Source organism: Procambarus clarkii, chromosome 5 (genome assembly GCF_040958095.1).
Source record: "Procambarus clarkii isolate CNS0578487 chromosome 5, FALCON_Pclarkii_2.0, whole genome shotgun sequence".
NCBI classification, from domain to species: domain Eukaryota; kingdom Metazoa; phylum Arthropoda; class Malacostraca; order Decapoda; family Cambaridae; genus Procambarus; species Procambarus clarkii.
In genome coordinates, this window is record NC_091154.1 from 56,916,783 (window position 1) to 56,936,782 (window position 20,000).

Consider the following 20,000-nt stretch of genomic DNA (forward strand, 5'->3'; position numbering starts at 1 on the left):
TGAAATATAAATTGTTGAGTTTTGAAACATTTTGACATTAACTATACCTGAATATTTATAAACAAAAAAATATCAGAACTGTGTCCTTGACAATTGCACTAAGAAGTCTTTGCCAAAATCAGGTGCTCAGTGCAGTAGTTAAAAACTTAAAAGTTGTACCACCTCTGGTGCAAGATTAGGGACCCATAGCCTCAGAGAAGAAAATAGAGAGTACTCAGAGAAGGCCTTTAATAATAGGCAGGCTGTTTGTGTGTGTTTCGATGGTAAGCTTGCTGACACCAATTGTAGTTACCTAAGTGTAGTTACAGGATTAGAGCTACGCTCGTGGTGTCCCGTCTACCCAGCACTCTTTGTCACATAATGCTTTGAAACTACTGACGGTCTTGGCCGCCACCACCTTCTCACTTAACTTGTTCCAACCGTGTACCACTCTGTATGCGAAAGGAAATTTTTGTATATTTCTTTGGCATCTTTGTTTAGTTAGTTTAAATCTATAACCTTTTGTTCTTGAAGTTCCAGGTCTCGGGAAATCTTCCCTATCGATTTTATCAATTCCTGTTACTATTTTGTACATAGTGATTTTATCACCTCTTTTTGTTGTCTTCTAGTTTTGGCATATATAATGCCTCTGACCTCTCCACATAGCTCTTGCCCTTTAGTTCTGGGAGCCACTTAGTAGCATGTCTTTGCACCTTTTCCAGTTTGTTGATGTGCTTCTTAAGATATGGGCACCACACAACCGCTGCATATTCTAGCCTTGGCCGAACAAAACTCGTGAACAATTTCTTTAGTATTTCGCCATCCATGTATTTAAACAAAATTCTGAAGTTAGAAAGCGTGGCATAGGCTCCTCACACAACGTTCTTTATGTGGGCCTCAAGTGATAGTTTTCTATCTAGAATCAACCCTAGACCTCTTTCTTTTATCAGAATTATATAAAGATTTCTCACATAATTTGTAGGTTGTGTGGGATCTATGTTCTATTCCATATTCCATAACATGGCATTTATTCACATTAAATTTAATTTGCCAAGTGGTGCTCCATATACTTATTTTGTCCAGGTCTTCTTGAAGGGCATGACAATCATCTAAATTTCTTATCCATCCCATTATCTTAGCATCATCAGCAAACATGTTTATATAATTCTGTATTCCAACTGGTAGATCATTTATGTAGACAATGAACATTTCTGGTGCATGTACTGTGGTACTCCACTTGTGACACTTCTCCAGTCCGATTGCCTCTGATTACTGCCCTCATTTTTCTATCAGTCAGAAAATTTTTCAGCCATGTTAGAAGCTTACCTGTCACCCATCCAAAATTTTCTAGTTTCCAAAACAACCTCTTATGTGGAACTCTGTCGAAATCCTTTTTTATGTCTAGATAGATGCAGTCGACCCAACTACCTTTTTCCTTTAAAATCTCTGTGGCTCAATCATAGAAACTGAGTAAATTCGATACACAGGATCTTCCAGATCGAAAACAATACTGTCTGTGTGATATTATATAATTTCTCTCCAGGTGTTCTACCCATTTAGTTTTTATTATTTTTTTTTTTTCAATCTTTTTCACTGTTACACTTGTCAATGATTCAGGTCTATAACTGAGAGGGGTGGGGTCTTCCCTGTTGCCACTTTTGTAGATTGGAACTATGTTAGCCTTTTTCCACATGTTTGCTATGACTCCTATACACAGGGATGCCTGAAAGATCAGGTGAAGTGAAAGGCTGAGCTCAGATGCACATTCTCTCAGAACCCATGGTGAAACTCCATCTGGACCAACTGCTTTGTTCTTACTTAGCTACTTTAGCATATTTTCCACTTCATCTCTAGACACCTCTATACGCTCTATGATGTTCTCAGAAATTCTTATTGTGTCTGGTTCTCTTAAGATTTCATTTTGTATAAACACACTTTGGAACTTTTGGTTTAATGTTTCGCACATTGCATTATCATTTTCTGTGAATCTGTTTCCTATTTTCAACCTCTGGATATTATCCTTTACCTGCAATTTGTTGTTTATGAATTTGTAGAATAGGCCCAGTTCTGTTTTACATTTATCCATTATCCTTTTTTAAAAATTTCTTTCTGCCTCTTCCCTTACTGCTGTATAGTTGTTTCTCGCATCTTTGTATCGCTGGTATGATTGGGGGTTTGGCTTCTTTCTATGTTGATACCTGCTTGATGGGGTTCTGCTCTTCTACTCCCCAAGCCCGGCCCGAGGCCAGGCTCGACTTGTGAGAGTTTGGTCCACCAGGCTGTTGCTTGGAGCGGCCCGCAGGGCCACATACCCACCACAGCCCGGCTGATCCGGAACTTCTCTTAGAAAACAGTCCAGTTTTCTCCTGAAGATGTCCACGGTTGTTCTGGCAATATTTCTTATAGTCGCTGGGAGGACGTTGAACAACCACGGACCTCTGATGTTTATACAGTGCTCTCTGATTGTGCCTGTGGCACCTCTGCTCTTCACTGGTTCAATCTTGCATTTTTTTCCATATCGTTCACTCCAGTACGTTGTTATTTTACTGTGTAGATTTGGGACCTGGCCCTCCAGTATCTTCCATGTGTATATTATTTGGTATCTCTCTCGTCTCCTTTCTAGAGAGTACATTTGGAGAGCTTTGAGACGATCCCAATAATTTAGGTGTTTTATCTCGTCTATGCGTGCCGTATATGTTCTCTGTATACCCTCTATTTCAGCAATCTCTCCTGCTCTGAAGGGGGAAGTGAATACTGAGCAGTACTCGAGACGGGACAACATAAGTGACTTGAAGAGTACAACCATTGTGATGGGATCCCTGGATTTGAAAGTTCTCATAATCCATCCGATCATTTTTCTGGCTGACGCAATATTTGCTTGGTTATGCTCCCTAAACATTAGATCGTCGGACATCATTATTCCCAAATCCTTGACATGCTGTTTTTCTACTATGGGAAGATTCGATTGTGTTTTGTACCCTGTATTATGTTTCAGATCCTCATTTTTGCCATACCTGAAATTTATCACTGTTAAACATCATGTTATTTTCTGCTGCCCAATCGAAAACTTTGTTGACATCTGCTTGTAGTTTTTCAATGTCTTTCATTCCATTTTTGTCTCTTTTGGTCTGTGGCCCTCTCTCAATTTCTGTTGAACCAATCCTGTTTTCTGGCCCTGCATCTCTGTTTTGGTATGAATGTTTGTGTGCCTTCATTGTATATTTTGCAAAATTTGGCATACATTTAATTTACTTCCCTGTCTAGCAACAAGTCTGCCTAATTACTTATTAAAAAAAATTTGAAGTTCCCCATAGTGACCTCTCTCTCTTGAAATCAAGTTTATCAACTGTTTCAATGTCCCCATTTTCTGTGTGTGTGTGTTTGGAGGCTAAGCTTGCTGATACCATGTGTGTGTGTGTGTGTGTGTTTGGAGGCTAAGCTTGCTGATACCATGTGTGTGTGTGTTTGGAGGCTAAGCTTGCTGATACCATGTGTGTGTGTGTGTTTGGAGGCTAAGCTTGCTGATACCGTGTGTGTCTGTGTTTGGAGGCTAAGCTTGCTGATACCATGTATGTGTGTGTGTGTGTGTGTGTGTTTGGAGGCTAAGCTTGCTGATACCGTTTGTGTGTGTGTGTGTGTGTTTAGAGGCTAAGCTTGATGATACCATGTGTGTATTTGGAGGCTAAGCTTGCTGATACCATGTGTGTGTGTGTGTTTGGAGGCTAAGTTTGCTGATACCATGTGTGTGTGTGTGTTTGGAGGCTAAGCTTGCTGATACCATGTGTGTGTGTGTGTGTGTTTGGAGGCTAAGCTTGCTGATACCATGTGTGTGTGTGTGTTTGGAGGCTAAGTTTGCTGATACCATGTGTGTGTGTGTGTTTGGAGGCTAAGCTTGCTGATACCATGTATGTGTGTGTGTATTTGGAGGCTAAGCTTGCTGATACCATGTGTGTGTGTGTGTTTGGAGGCTAAGTTTGCTGATACCATGTGTGTGTGTGTGTTTGGAGGCTAAGCTTGCTGATACCATGTGTGTGTGTGTGTGTGTTTGGAGGCTAAGCTTGCTGATACCATGTGTGTGTGTGTGTGTGTGTGTGTGTGTGTGTTTAGAGGCTAAGCTTGCTGATACCATGTGTGTGTGTGTATTTGAAAGCTAAGCTTGCTGATACCATGTGTGTGTGTGTGTGTTTAGAGGCTAAGCTTGCTGATACCATGTGTGTGTGTGTATTTGGAGGCTAAGCTTGCTGATACCATTTGTGTGTGTGTGTTTAGAGGCTAAGCTTGCTGATACCATGTGTGTATTTGGAGGCTAAGCTTGCTGATACCATGTGTGTGTGTGTTTGGAGGCTAAGCTTGCTGATACCATGTGTGTGTGTGTGTTTGGAGGCTAAGTTTGCTAACACCGTGTGTGTACTCACCTGTTTAAATAATAATAGGGGTGTGTACCACCTCTGGTGCAAGTGTAGGGACCCACAGCCTTGAAGAAAATAGAGTATTCAGAGAAGACCTTGTGGATTCACACTGAACACTAATCTTTTCTTCTCCTATCACCCCTCTTATTTTGTTTTATGCTGTATTCTATTATATATCATATAAATACATAGCCAAATGGCAATATTTATTATGTCTATACAAAAAGAAGACATCCACTTTATTTTTTTTCTCTCCTTTGTTTCTATGTGGATTTTGTTGTGACTAATGATTCTTCTCCTTCCCATCAACAGGTCTTCCTCACTGGGCTTGCTCGGCTTTTGTGTTACTGTGAGGGTGCCATCATCGTTTACCCTTCAAGACTGACTCATGCTGGCATTGCATTTGTTGACTTCCCTTCACAGTAAACAGTCCTTCTCCATATGGTGATTGTCCAGGGCAAGCAGGGTGTGACTGCCATCTTGGAGAAGCAGGGTCTTTTAATATGAAGAATCTTCCGTCTTCTCTACTTACGCCAGCTTGTGCCGGCCTTGCATTCTTGTTACTTCATGGCCCTTGGGCCTTTTTTATTTATTTTACATAATAAATTTTTTTATTAATACCCGTGTTTCACAAGAGATCCTTAACATTTTAAGCACCAATTGTATTGACTAATGTACGTCTTGTAACCTTTAAGACATAAATAGACAAGACATAGATAAATGAGTGAATAATGCTGAGTGACTAGGTTAGGGCGAGGAACATAGTACAGTGTCTGACTTTGGAAGAATGCCTACTGTTTTAGAAACCTTATTGCCATGATCATAATCGTATGGGTTAAAAAGCATTTGTTGTCACTCCTACACTGTGGCTTGTTGAGCTTGAAACCTTTGCTCCTTGTTCGTGTTACATCTGACCTTTTGAAGAAATTGTATGAATCAATATCCTCCAAATTGTTCAGTATTTTAAAGGTTTCGCTCTATTACCCTCTCATTTGCATATATCTAAGCATATAGATTATATATAGATTTAGATTAGATTTTTTAGTCAGGTAAAGGTACATACATTGCAGATGAGTTACAAAGGGAAAGACAATGACTAGAGTTCACTAGCTCTATTGGAAGAGAAACGTCTGCAAGACAAGTGTGGGCAAAAATTAAGGTAGCTAAGGGGAGCAGAGCCCGGCCTGCGGCTCACAACGACCCCCCAGGGTAAGGCTGAAGAACTAATTCACAAGTGGATCGATGCAGCATCATCCTCCTCCCTCCCTGCAGAAGTAAGCAGGGAACAGCTCCTCCGACATAATGACAGAAGGATTAGGATAACAAGAGCACAATCTAGTGATGACGAGTATGGGGAACCAATTACAGCCAAGGAAGTAAAGGGGGGCTATGAAAAGGGTAAAAGTACAGCACCTGGTGAAGATGGCGTCACCTACGACATACTCAATGCACTGTGTGAAGTGTCTGGCAATCCACTACTCCACCTGTTTAACAAGTCATTCCTATGTGGAGTGTTGCCCACACAATGGAAACATGCAATAATGGTCCCAATACCGAAACCCAATGACCCTGGCAATTATAGACCTATCAGTCTCATGTAATGCACTTGGAAGATGCTTGAAAGGATCATCCTAAACCGACTATTGCACAAAATAGGCAGGTTAGGGGAGGGGTCAATGGATTTGTTAAAGGACGGAGGACAGCAAACTATAGTTAATTACCTTGCTAATGATACAGCTAAGTACTCCCAATAAACTCGCACCTCGGGGCAAAATTTTAAAATTTAAAATACAATACCTAAAGCCACTAATACCCATAGCGTTTCGGGCAAGTATATACGAAGTAAAACCCAAACAAAGAACTGACTCCGTAGGACCCATAAAAGATGAGACTAACAATTTTAAGTTGTATCATAAAAGGGCGGCAAACACTCTCAATGAATACCTAACATCAGTGTTCACACTAGAAAGCTTGAATGACATCCAATCACCAACACAAATGTTTGTCGGAGGTAAGGAGAATGAATTAAGAGAAATACCAATTACACGCGACACAATCAGGAAGAGCATTGACAAACTAAAAGACTCAGAAGCCCAAAGTGTAAATGGATTTAAGTCCCAAGTCGTATAGGAACTGGCAAATTAATTGGGTGGTTGTAGGTAGGAGCTGCCTCGTATGGGCCGGTGGGCCTTCTGCAGTTGCCTTTGTTCTTGTGTTCTTATGTTGAGTAGCAACATTTGCAAATTTGCAGATGATACAGAAATAGGTAGGGAAATTAACACGGAAGAAGACTCACTATCACTTCAAGTTGATCTAAATAGGGTTTTGAAATGGTCAAAAGATTGACAGATGCAGTTTAATGCTGATAAATGTAAAGTTTTGAGACTAGGTAATGATGATAGTTACAAGATACGAGTTAGATGGTGTTGAGATTGCGAAGTCGGATTGTGAAAGGGATCTGGGAGTTATGATTAGTAAGAATTTAAAACAAAAGGATCAATGCATGAATGCTCGTAATAAGGCAAATAGGACACTGGGATTTATTAATCGAAGTGTTAGTAACAAGACACCTGGTGTGGTTCATCAGCTATATCTTGCTTTGGTTAGGCCCCATTTACATTATGCAGTTCAGTTTTGGTCGCCATATTATAGAATGAATATAAATTCACTTGAACGTGTCTAGAGTAGGGTGACTAAGTTAATTCCCCAAAATAGAAATCTTTTATATGAAGAAAGATTAACAAAGCTTAAATTGCATTCACTGGAAAAGCGAAGAGTTAGGGGTGATATGATAGAGGTTTACAAGTGGATGAATGGATATAACAAAGGGGATATTAGTAGGGTATTAAAAGTATCAACACATGACAGAACACAAAACAATGGGTATAAATTGGATAAGTTTAGATTTAGGAAAGACTTGGGTAAATACTGGTTTGGCAACAGGGTTGTTGATTTGTGGAACCAATTACCGCGTAACGTGGTGGAGGTGGGGTCCCTCGATTGTTTCAAGCGTGGGTTGGACATGTATATGAGTGGGTTTGGGTGGTTATAGATAGGAGCTGCCTCGTATGGGCCAATAGGCCTTCTGCAGTTACCTTTATTCTTATGCTCTTAATTCACTATGCTTGCCAGTGAAACTCCTTTTCAGAAAATCGCTGGACCATGGAATAGTTCCCCTAGTAACAGTTGAAGGTGATGTAGTGATCGAGTAATCCTTATACTCCATTATCTCATCATCATAATGGCATAACTAATTACACAAGCATTAATCCTATCCCTATTTACAGGTAACGGTTTTCCACCCTTCTATATCTTACTGTGAGGTGTCGTCACCGTACATAAGCAAGCGGCTTGAGAATAGCACATTACGGGCTATTCATGCCCGTGCCACCTCTTGGGTGGCTTAATCTTTATAAATAAATCAGAATAGCACACACCAATTGGTCCGGGAGCCATCTCCCGTCACGCAGGGTGCAGTTGCGCCTCCACAGATCTCCAGTATCATCTTTTGATACTGGTAATGGCTCAAAAGGGCCACCACTTACGGGGTATTCATGCCCGTGTCACCTCTTGGGTGGCTTAATCTTCATCAATCAATCGAATAGCACACAGTACAATTTCCAGTCAAGAAGATTGTCGGTCAGGTGAAGTCACAGTGAGAGGTTGTGTTAACCGGAGCTCCTGAGTGTTGTTATATTATCATAGCAATATGGAAGTTGTAGTGAAGGACCTGGTGACTCTAGTGGGAGCCCTGAGGACAGAGTTGGACTCTCTGCGGGAGGAGGTGCGTCAGCTTAAAAAACAACGAGAAGTAACGAAGGAGGAGACCAGCAGTAAAGGGACCTCGTCTTGGAGAGTTGCGAAAGACAGGAGCCTTAAGAAGACTTTGATAAAGCCGCCTTCAAACGCCATAGCTACTTCAAATTCATTTGACGTTTTGGAGGACGAGTGCTGTGGAGAGACTGTGGATCGCGCAAAAGGGAAAGCAACGAAGAGAAAGGAAGCGCAGGCCCCTCAGAAAGTAAAGGAAGTACCTAAGCAAACATTAGTTGTGGGAGATTCCCAGATAAGGTATTTGGATAGAACGTTTTGTGCTAGAGATAGGGGGAACAGGTTAAGGGTTTGCTATCCCGGAGCTGGCATTGGTGATATTATAAACAACATGAATGATATTATGGCCGGTAATGGGAACAATCCCATTATTTGCATTAGCGTGGGAGGAAATGATGTTGGTCGAGTCAGGAGTGAGGAACTGATTCAGAGGTATAAAACAGCCATAGAGTTAGTTAGGAGCAAGGGAGGAATCCCGATCATATGTGGCATTCTTCCAAGAAAGGGAGTGGGAAATGAATGGATATCGAGGGCACTTGGTGTCAATTGCCGGCTGGAAAGATATTGCAAATCAAATGCAATATCTTTCATAGACAACTGGGAACACTTCTATGGAAGAAATGAAATGTATGCTCGTGATGGGGTGCATCTATCGAGAGCTGGGGTTGTTGCTGTTGCGAACTCGCTAGAAGAAGTGGTTAGTGGTGTTTGTTTGGGTTTAAACTGTTAGTAGATAGAGGTATGGGAATTGATTTGGAGGAAGGAGGTAATAAAAGTATGTGTTTGTGGGAGAAAGGAATTGGCAAAACGATCAGGGAAAGAGAAGGTCCGCAAAATAACAATTCACTTAGGGTATATTACACTAACAGTAGAAGTCTAAGAAATAAAATTAACGAATTAAATGCTCTTGTCTGCACAGAAAAAATAGATATTATTGCACTTACCGAAACGTGGATGAATGTAGAAAATAGAGAACTATTAGCTGAATATCAAATATATGGATTTAAACTATTTCACACAGATAGATATATTAGACGAGGAGGTGGAGTAGCCATATATGTTAGGGACAACTTGAAATGTAGTCTCAAAGAGGGAATCAAAACAGAGCCACACACAGAAACTATTTGGATTGAATTAAACGAAAAAGCTAATAATATTATAATAGGAGTAATATATAGGCCACCAAATTTAGACAGAATGGAAGCAAAGCATCTATGGGATGAAATATCTAGAGCATCTAGATCTAACAGTATTTATGTCATGGGTGACTTTAATTTTAGCGGAATAAACTGGTTGAACAAAACAGGGAATAGTGAAGCAGAAGATTTTCTAGAATTAATTGACGATTGCTTTCTTACGCAACACATTAAGGAACCAACACGGGAAAATAATATTTTAGATTTAGTGTTAACTAACAGGGAAACGCAAATTAATGACATCGAAATAGGGAGTGAGCTAGGGAGCAGTGATCACAAAGAAATCAGATTTAGCATAGAATGGAATAGACCAGTAGGAGAAAATTCTGTTAAAGTGCCAGATTTTCGAAAAGCTGATTTTAATAGCCTAAGAAATTTTTTGGGTCAAATTGATTGGAAAGGCTTGGGTATGGGGTGTGGGCCGGTCTTGGAGCGAGACATGAACCCAGCGATAGGTGACTTAAATGGGGATTTCGATGTGGATTCAATATATAACTTATTTAAGAATATTCTAAACAAAGCACAGGAACGTAGTATACCATACAAATTGAATAGATCGTATACTAATGACCCAAAGTGGATAACAAAGAATTTGAAGAACCTTATAGGTAAAAAGAGAGCTTGGTACAAAAGGATTAAAAATGGGGAGGTCACTTTAGAACAGGAATTCGTACAACTGGTTAGAAATGTTAAAAAAGAGATAAGGAAAGCAAAAAGAAACTATGAAGTTCGCATAGCAGAGCAAGCAAAGACAAATCCTAAAGGGTTTTTTCAGTTATATCGTACTAAGACTAGGGAAAGGATAGGTCCATTAAAAACTGAGACAGGTCAAATAACAGATAGTGATGAAGAGATGAGTAGTATTTTTAATAAATATTTTGTATCTGTATTTACTAAAGAGGAACTTAACAATATGCCTTCAGCCGAACAAGTCTATGTGGGTGGGGACGAGGACAGGTTGACGAGTTTAGCAGTTACCAGGGAGGATGTTCTTAAACAAATAGTAAAACTCAAACCAAACAAATCCCCAGGGCCGGATGAAGTGTTTGCTAGGGTGCTTAAAGAATGCAAAGAGGAGCTTTGTGACCCACTGTCAACCATATTTAATAAATCAATAGAGTCAGGCAGAGTGCCAGAGTTTTGGAAAGTTGCTAATGTGATACCAGTTTTTAAGAAAGGAGATAGATCACTTGCGTCTAACTATCGACCAATTAGCCTAACGTCTATTGTGGGAAAGTTACTCGAATCTATAATAGCAAATAAAATTCGTCTTCATCTTGAAAAACATAAATTAATAATTGAGTCGCAACATGGTTTTATAAATGGCCGTTCATGTTTAACAAATTTGTTATCTTTTTATTCTAGCATTGTTGAGGCAGTTGATAGTGGTAAGGATTGCGATGTTGTATACCTTGACTTTAGCAAAGCTTTTGATACAGTGCCACATGAAAGACTGATTAAAAAAATAGAGTCTCATGGTATTGGGGGTGCTATATTAAGCTGGATTAGGGCATGGCTATACCAAAGGAAACAGAGAGTTAGTATAAATGGAATCAAGTCAGAGTGGGAAAATGTTGTAAGTGGAGTGCCTCAAGGCTCTGTCCTGGGACCTCTGTTGTTTATAATATATATAAATGATTTAGATTCAGGTTTGAGTAGCAACATTTGCAAATTTGCCGATGATACGAAAATCGGTAGGGAAATTAATTCGGAGGAGGACTCACTATCACTTCAAGTTGATCTAGATAGGGTTTTGAAATGGTCAAAGGATTGGCAGATGCAGTTTAATGCTGATAAATGTAAAGTTCTGAGGTTAGGTAATGATGATAGAGTTACAAGATACGAGCTAGATGGTGTGATTGCGAAGTCGGATTGCGAAAGGGATCTGGGAGTTATGATTAGTAAGAATTTAAAACAAAAGGATCAATGCATAAATGTTCGTAATAAGGCAAATCGGACACTTGGATTTATTAATCGCAGCGTTAGTAACAAGACACCTGGTGTGGTTCTCAAGCTATATCTTGCTCTAGTTAGGCCCCATTTAGATTATGCAGTTCAGTTTTGGTCGCCATATTATAGAATGGATATAAATTCACTTGAACGTGTCCAGCGTAGGATGACTAAGTTAATTCCCCAAATTAGAAATCTTTCATATGAAGAAAGATTAACAAAGCTTAAGTTGCATTCACTGGAAAGGCGAAGAGTTAGGGGTGACATGATAGAGGTTTACAAGTGGATGAATGGACATAACCGGGGGGATATTAATAGGGTATTAAAAGTATCAACACAGGACAGAACACGAAACAATGGATATAAATTGGATAAGTTTAGATTTAGGAAAGACTTGGGTAAATACTGGTTCAGTAACAGGGTTGTTGATTTGTGGAACCAATTGCCGCGTAACATTGTGGAGGTGGGGTCCCTCGATTGTTTCAAGCACGGGTTGGACAAGTATATGAGTGGGATTGGGTGGTTATAGAATAGGAGCTGCCTCGTATGGGCCAATAGGCCTTCTGCAGTTACCTTTGTTCTTATGTTCTTAAGAATGTAGCACTCGGCGTGTACAGTTCTAATCGACCCAAGACGCTACAGCCTCGACACAGAGCAGACAGCAGACTACGACCGTTGTTCAGGTCCATGTAAACTACATCTACCCGAAGTCCTTCGTCTGAATAGCCAGTTACCAGTTACAGGAGATACTTTTTCACCCACAGAGTTATTAACTCATGGAACCGCCTACCCACCGAAGCGGTACGTGGCAAAACGATGCTGATTTTCAAAATATACCTGGAAAAGATCATTCCTCCCTACACCTGGGGGGTACCTTCGTTAAAGTAAAAAGGTATACAGAAATAACAAAGAAAATAGATATGAATACTATTACCTTCGATGTTAGTAGTAGTTGTGCAAGTGAGGAGAAAGAAAAAATATTACGGAGTTCATGGATGAAAGTAGATTGATAATATTATCTTGGAACGTTAATGGATTAAAAACTAGAGCGGTGGATGTACACTATTATACTCTTAGAGAGAATATTAACATAGCAGCACTCCAGGAAACTGGGGATAGGGATGGTAACATTCTGAACATGAAGATGAACATGTTGAACATGAAGATGTTCAACTGCTGGGCGAGCCCTCTCCTACTCATCTGAGGGGAGGGAGATTAGATTATGCTTGTTTGATAAATGCTGAGGGCATAGAGGAGAATTGTCTTACTGTGTTTAGTTTAATAGTTAAGTTTAATAAGGGAGAATTAAGGGGTCTTGTTGGTCATATTAAGTCTTGGTATGATACTTATAAGCCAGTTTCGGCAGAAGCATTTTATTAAGATTTAATTAAGGAGGTAGATGTATTTAATGCAACATTGAACCGGAAAACATCTGGTATAGAAAAGCCTCCCCCCATAAAAGTGTGCGGAGAAGAGAAAGGAAATTTGGAGCAAGTATTGGCAGGAGTTTGCAGAGAAAGTTAGGAGTAACAAACTTGAAGGAAATCTGCCAAGACATAAATGAAATAAGGGGTAAAAAGCATAATATTGTTGCACATCCTGACCCGTAAGGAATTGCAAAAGGTCTCGTAAATAAATGGGCGGAAGCTGCCAAACTTAGTTCATTTAATTACCCGCTGTAACGAGAGAGTCGTTTGATTCTTGGAAAGATCTAAGAAAGGATTTTATACTTACAGCAGGTAACAGTGGTGATGTTACTTGCACAGGTATTACCAGAGAAGAACTAATAACGGCGATTAAAGTTGGGAAATCTACCGCCCCCTGGGGAGGATGGAGTAACTTATGAAATACTTAATGAACTTGCCATTATGACGAAAAGCCCGCTGTTAGACCTCTTTAATATTAGTTATAAAGAGGGCAGAATTCCCAGTGAATGAAAAAGAACTATGATCATCCTTATCCCTAAAGCCAATGGAGAGTACAGACCTGTGTCTTTAACCTCGTGTTTTTGTAAAATGATGGAGAGGATCATTTTAAATAAACTTTTGTATATAATAGGTGATCAGCTGTCTAATAATTTTTCGGGTTCCTCAGAGGAAAAAGTACCTCTGACTGTATTATTAAATGTCTAGCTAATGGTAATGATTATTATAGAAGTTTTATTGATTTATAAGGAGCTTTTGATAAAGCCAACAAAGAGGTTATTTTATATGAATTAGCTGGTCTTGGTGTTGAAGGGAGATTATTGCGCTGGATAGGGGATTATCTTCAGGAAAGGAAGGCTCAGGTGTGGTATCAAGGTTGTATGGTTCAAGGTATCAAGGTCAAGAACTCTGCACACCTCAGGGAGGAGTGTTGAGTCTCACCCTGTTTAATGTACTAATGAATAAGATAGCATCTGAGAAATACTCAAATTGGGTAACTCCAATCATATATGCCGATGATATTTTGTTTCAGGGCAAAGATATTTCAAAGGTTCAAACAGTGTTGGACAATTTCGGAAACCAGTGTCACCACATGGGACTAGTGGTTAATGAAGACAAAACTAAAGTTTGAATGTAGAAGTCGGAGGCCCATTATATTGGAAATAAACGGTAAAAATATAGAGAGTGTTAATATATATAAATATTTAGGCATATATGTTGGATATACCCATGAGAGTTTGGAAACTGAGATGAACAGACTGCTGAGTCAATGTCGAAAGAGATTACAACCTCTGAAGGCATTGGCATGCTGTGGAAAGGAGTGGGAGTCCAAGTGCTACGAATGATGTACTTGAGTACTGTAAGATTTCTTATTGATTATGCTGCACCTGTCATTTCTTGTTTTGGTAAAGGTAGGATGAGCAAGTTGGAGAAGGTACAAAATGAAGCCGTTGGGGGTCGTTGTGAGCCGCTGCTACCTGAATTTTTGCCCACACTTGTCTTGCAGACGTTTCTCTTCCAATACAGCTAGTGAACTCTAGTCATTGTCTTTCCCTTTGTAACTCATCTGCAATGTATGTACCTTTACCTGACTAAAAAATCTAATCTAAATCTATATCTAATCTATATGCTTAGATATATGCAAATGAGAGAGTAATAGAGCGAAACCTTTAAAATACTGAACAATTTGGAGGATATTGATTCATACAATTTCTTCAAAAGGTCAGATGTAACACGAACAAGGAGCAAAGGTTTTAGGCTCAACAAGCCACAGTGTAGGAGTGACAACAAATGCTTTTTAACCCATACGATTATGATCATGGCAATAAGGTTTCTAAAACAGTAGGCATTCTTCCAAAGTCAGACACTGTACTATGTTCCTCGCCCTAACCTAGTCACTCAGTATTATTCACTCATTTATCTATGTCTTGTCTATTTATGTCTTAAAGGTTACAAGACGTACATTAGTCAATACAATTGTTGCTTAAAATGTTAAGGATCTCTTGTGAAACACGGGTATTAATAAAAAAAATTATTATGTAAAATAAATAAAAAAGGCCCAAGGGCCATGAAGTAACAAGAATGCAAGGCCGGCACAAGCTGGCATAAGTAGAGAAGACGGAAGATTCTTCATATTAAAAGACCCTGCTTCTCCAAGATGGCAGTCACACCCTGCTTGCCCTGGACAATCACCATATGGAGAAGGACTGTTTACTGTGAAGGGAAGTCAACAAATGCAATGCCAGCATGAGTCAGTCTTGAAGGGTAAACGACGATGGCACCCTCACAGTAACACAAAAGCCGAGCAAGCCCAGTGAGGAAGACCTGTTGATGGGAAGGAGAAGAATCATTAGTCACAACAAAATCCACATAGAAACAAAGAAGAGAAAAAAAATAAAGTGGATGTCTTCTTTTTGTATAGACATAATAAATATTGCCATTTGGCTATGTATTTATATGATATATAATAGAATACAGCATAAAACAAAATAAGAGGGGTGATAGGAGAAGAAAAGATTAGTGTTCAGTGAGAATCCACAAGGTCTTCTCTGAATACTCTTTATTTTCTTCAAGGCTGTGGGTCCCTACAATTGCACCAGAGGTGGTACACACCCCTATTATTATTTAAACAGGTGAGTAAAAATAGGTGAGTACACACACGGTGTTAGCAAACTTAGCCTCCAAACACACACACACATGGTATCAGCAAGCTTAGCTTCCAAATACACACATGGTATCAGCAAGCTTAGCCTCCAAATACACACATGGTATCAGCAAGCTTAGCCTCTAAACACACACACACACACACACAAATGGTATCAGCAAGCTTAGCCTCTAAACACACACACACAAATGGTATCAGCAAGCTTAGCCTCCAAACACACACACACACACACACACCGTATCAGCAAGCTTAGCCTCCAAACACACACACACACATGGTATCAGCAAGCTTAGCCTCCAAACACACACACACACAGAAAATGGGGACATTGAAACAGTTGATAATCTTGATTTCAAGAGAGAGAGAGAGGTCACTATGGGGAACTTCAAAATTTTTTTAATAAGTAATTAGGCAGACTTGTTGCTAGACAGGGAAGTAAATTAAATGTATGCCAAATTTTGCAAAATATACAATGAAGGCACACAAACATTCATACCAAAACAGAGATGCAGGGCCAGAAAACAGGATTGGTTCAACAGAAATTGAGAGAGGGCCACAGACCAAAAGAGACAAAAATGGAATGAAAGACATTGAAAAACTACAAGCAGATGTCAACAAAGTTTTTGATTGGGCAGCAGAAAATAACATGATGTTTAACAGTGATAAATTTCAGGTATGGCAAAAATGAGGATCTGAAACATAATACAGGGTACAAAACACAATCGAATCTTCCCATAGTAGAAAAACAGCATGTCAAGGATTTGGGAATAATGATGTCCGACGATCTAATGTTTAGGGAGCATAACCAAGCAAATATTGCGTCAGCCAGAAAAATGATCGGATGGATTATGAGAACTTTCAAATCCAGGGATCCCATCACAATGGTTGTACTCTTCAAGTCACTTATGTTGTCCCGTCTCGAGTACTGCTCAGTATTCACTTCCCCCTTCAGAGCAGGAGAGATTGCTGAAATAGAGGGAATACAGAGAACATATACGGCACGCATAGACGAGATAAAACACCTAAATTATTGGGATCGTCTCAAAGCTCTCCAAATGTACTCTCTAGAAAGGAGACGAGAGAGATACCAAATAATATACACATGGAAGATACTGGAGGCCCAGGTCCCAAATCTACACAGTAAAATAACAACGTACTGGAGTGAACGATATGGAAAAAAATGCAAGATTGAACCAGTGAAGAGCAGAGGTGCCACAGGCACAATCAGAGAGCACTGTATAAACATCAGAGGTCCGCGGTTGTTCAACGTCCTCCCAGCGACTATAAGAAATATTGCCGGAACAACCGTGGACATCTTCAGGAGAAAACTGGACTGTTTTCTAAGAGAAGTTCCGGATCAGCCGGGCTGTGGTGGGTATGTGGCCCTGCGGGCCGCTCCAAGCAACAGCCTGGTGGACCAAACTCTCACAAGTCGAGCCTGGCCTCGGGCCGGGCTTGGGGAGTAGAAGAGCAGAACCCCATCAAGCAGGTATCAATATAGAAAGAAGCCAAACCCCCAATCATACCAGCGATACAAAGATGCGAGAAACAACTATACAGCAGTAAGGGGAGAGGCAGAAAGAAATTTTTAAAAAGGGATAATGGATAAATGTAAAACAGAACTGGGCCTATTCTACAAATTCATAAACAACAAATTGCATGTAAAGGATAATATCCAGAGGTTGAAAATAGGAAACAGATTCACAGAAAATGATAATGCAATGTGCGAAACATTAAACCAAAAGTTCCAAAGTGTGTTTATACAAAATGAAATCTTAAGAGAACCAGACACAATAAGAATTTCTGAGAACATCATAGAGGTGTCTAGAGATGAAGTGGAAAATATGCTAAAGTAGCTAAGTAAGAACAAAGCAGTTGGTCCAGATGGAGTTTCACCATGGGTTCTGAGAGAATGTGTATCTGAGCTCAGCCTTCCACTTCACCTGATCTTTCAGGCATCCCTGTGTACAGGAATCATAGCAAACATGTGGAAAAAGGCTAACATAGTTCCAATCTACAAAAGTGGCAACAGGGAAGACCCCACCCCTCTCAGGTATAGACCTGAATCATTGACAAGTGTAACAGTGAAAAGATTGAAAAAAAATAATAAAAACTAAATGGGTAGAACACCTGGAGAGAAATTATATAATATCACACAGACAGTATTGTTTTCGATCTGGAAGATCCTGTGTATCGAATTTACTCAGTTTCTATGATTGAGCCACAGAGATTTTAAAGGAAAAGGTAGTTGGGTCGACTGCATCTATCTAGACATAAAAAAGGCTTTCGACAGAGTTCAACATAAGAGGTTGATCTGGAAACTAGAAAATTTTGGATGGGTGACAGGTAAGCTTCTAACATGGATGAAAAATTTTCTGACTGATAGAAAAATGAGGGCAGTAATCAGAGGCAATCGGACTGGAGAAGTGTCACAAGTGGAGTACCACAGTACATGCACCAGAAATGTTCATTGTCTACATAAATGATCTACCAGTTGGAATACAGAATTATATAAACATGTTTGCTGATGATGCTAAGATAATGGGATGGATAAGAAATTTAGATGATTGTCATGCCCTTCAAGAAGACCTGGACAAAATAAGTATATGGAGCACCACTTGGCAAATTAAATTTAATGTGAATAAATGCCATGTTATGGAATGTGGAATAGAACATAGATCCCACACAACCTACAAATTATGTGAGAAATCTTTATATAATTCTGATAAAAGAAAGAGATCTAGGGTTGATTCTAGATAGAAAACTATCACTTGAGGCCCACATAAAGAACGTTGTGTGAGGAGCCTATGCCACGCTTTCTAACTTCAGAATTTCGTTTAAATACATGGATGGCGAAATACTAAAGAAATTGTTCACGAGTTTTGTTCGGCCAAGGCTAGAATATGCAGCGGTTGTGTGGTGCCCATATCTTAAGAAGCACATCAACAAACTGGAAAAGGTGCAAAGACATGCTACTAAGTGGCTCCCAGAACTAAAGGGCAAGAGCTATGTGGAGAGGTCAGAGGCATTAAATATGCCAAAACTAGAAGACAACAAAAAGAGGTGATAAAATCACTATGTACAAAATAGTAACAGGAATTGATAAAATCGATAGGGAAGATTTCCCGAGACCTGGAACTTCAAGAACAAAAGGTCATAGATTTAAACTAACTAAACAAAGATGCCAAAGAAATATACAAAAATTTCCTTTCGCATACAGAGTGGTACACGGTTGGAACAAGTTAAGTGAGAAGGTGGTGGCAGCCAAGACCGTCAGTAGTTTCAAAGCATTATGTGACAAAGAGTGCTGGGTAGACGGGACACCACGAGCGTAGCTCTAATCCTGTAACTACACTTAGGTAACTACAATTGGTGTCAGCAAGCTTACCATCGAAACACACACAAACAGCCTGCCTATTATTCAAGGCCTTCTCTGAGTACTCTCTATTTTCTTCTCTGAGGCTATGGGTCCCTAATCTTGCACCAGAGGTGGTACAACTTTTACGTTTTTAACTACTGCACTGAGCACCTGATTTTGGCAAAGACTTCTTAGTGCAATTGTCAAGGACACAGTTCTGGTATTTTTTTGTTTATAAATATTCAGGTATAGTTAATGTCAAAATGTTTCAAAACTCAACAATTTATATTTCAAAACAAAAAAAGTAATGAAAACATTAGAAAACATTAAAATATAGCCTAAATAATTAATTAATAAAACAGCACAACTCTCAGAATGTCTAAAGGTGCTTTGAGCAATGAAGTAGTTAATTTTATATATATAATATTATATATATAATACTGTATATATTTACCTGTGACTACTGCTTAGCAAAAATTTGATCTCTGTGAAAATTGGTCTCGTCATTGCTAGGAGATATTTTAAGACCATGATTTGCTGTGGATGGCACTGTAGTCTTCAAGTCATCAATCTAAAAATAGAGGTAATCTTTTAAAATGTAAATTTTGTATAAAAAAATGCAAAAATAAATTGCAAGAATAATATGAAGTTATTATACAATTTTTGTTTAATTATTTAAATATTTGTGAGACATTATTAAGAAATGTATGAAGTACAGATTCTCTAAGACCTGATATGTATCAGCTTATGTTCCACCACATTACATTCAGGGCTGAAGAGAAAACACAGCCAGTAAGGTAATGATCACTTAGGATGGACTGGGATGCTACATGTAGGTGGGGGCTAAGCTGCGTGAGGCTAGGATGCCCAGCCTACCTTGTCTAGACTGGGCTGGGCTAGGCAACACTAGGAAGGAGTCAACAAATCTCTGGAGTGCCTTACTTTTCCTGATATCCTTAAAAAAGCAAGAATGATGCCATTTTATAAAGGAGGCAAGACAGCAGACAAACAATTAAAGAAAAATATCAAATCTACTTATACTTTCAAAAATATTTGATTTTTTTTTTTACAAACATATCTTCCTACTTTGTAAAATTCAGCATGAATACAAACACACACACACATCCCTAGGAAGCAACCCATAGCAGCTGTCTAACTCACAGGTACTTATTTACTGTTAGGTGAACC

At 39.3% G+C, this 20,000-nt stretch overlaps 3 long non-coding RNA genes across 4 annotated transcripts in view; 2 read left to right on the top strand and 1 right to left on the bottom strand.

Annotated features, from left to right (window-relative positions):
• Positions 1-4,947, top strand: part of LOC138352543 (uncharacterized) — a 10,406-nt gene extending 5,459 nt beyond the window's left edge. Inside the window, exon 3 of one of the 2 annotated variants that reach the window (XR_011222823.1) lies at positions 4,701-4,946. This is a non-coding gene — a long non-coding RNA (uncharacterized lncRNA). Of the gene's footprint in view, positions 1-4,700 lie in introns of both variants that reach the window. The other variant, XR_011222824.1, reaches the window with a different exon arrangement.
• The window catches only part of LOC138351028 (uncharacterized), a 130,253-nt gene that overhangs the window by 88,037 nt on the left and 22,216 nt on the right, over positions 1-20,000 (top strand). The gene's annotated exons all lie outside the window — the stretch shown is intronic.
• The window catches only part of LOC138352550 (uncharacterized), an 8,527-nt gene continuing 3,349 nt past the window's right edge, over positions 14,823-20,000 (bottom strand). Inside the window, exons 2-3 of the long non-coding RNA XR_011222825.1 lie at positions 19,267-19,383; positions 14,823-15,114 (exon numbers count right to left, since the gene is read on the bottom strand). This is a non-coding gene — a long non-coding RNA (uncharacterized lncRNA). The remainder of the gene's footprint in view (positions 15,115-19,266; positions 19,384-20,000) is intronic.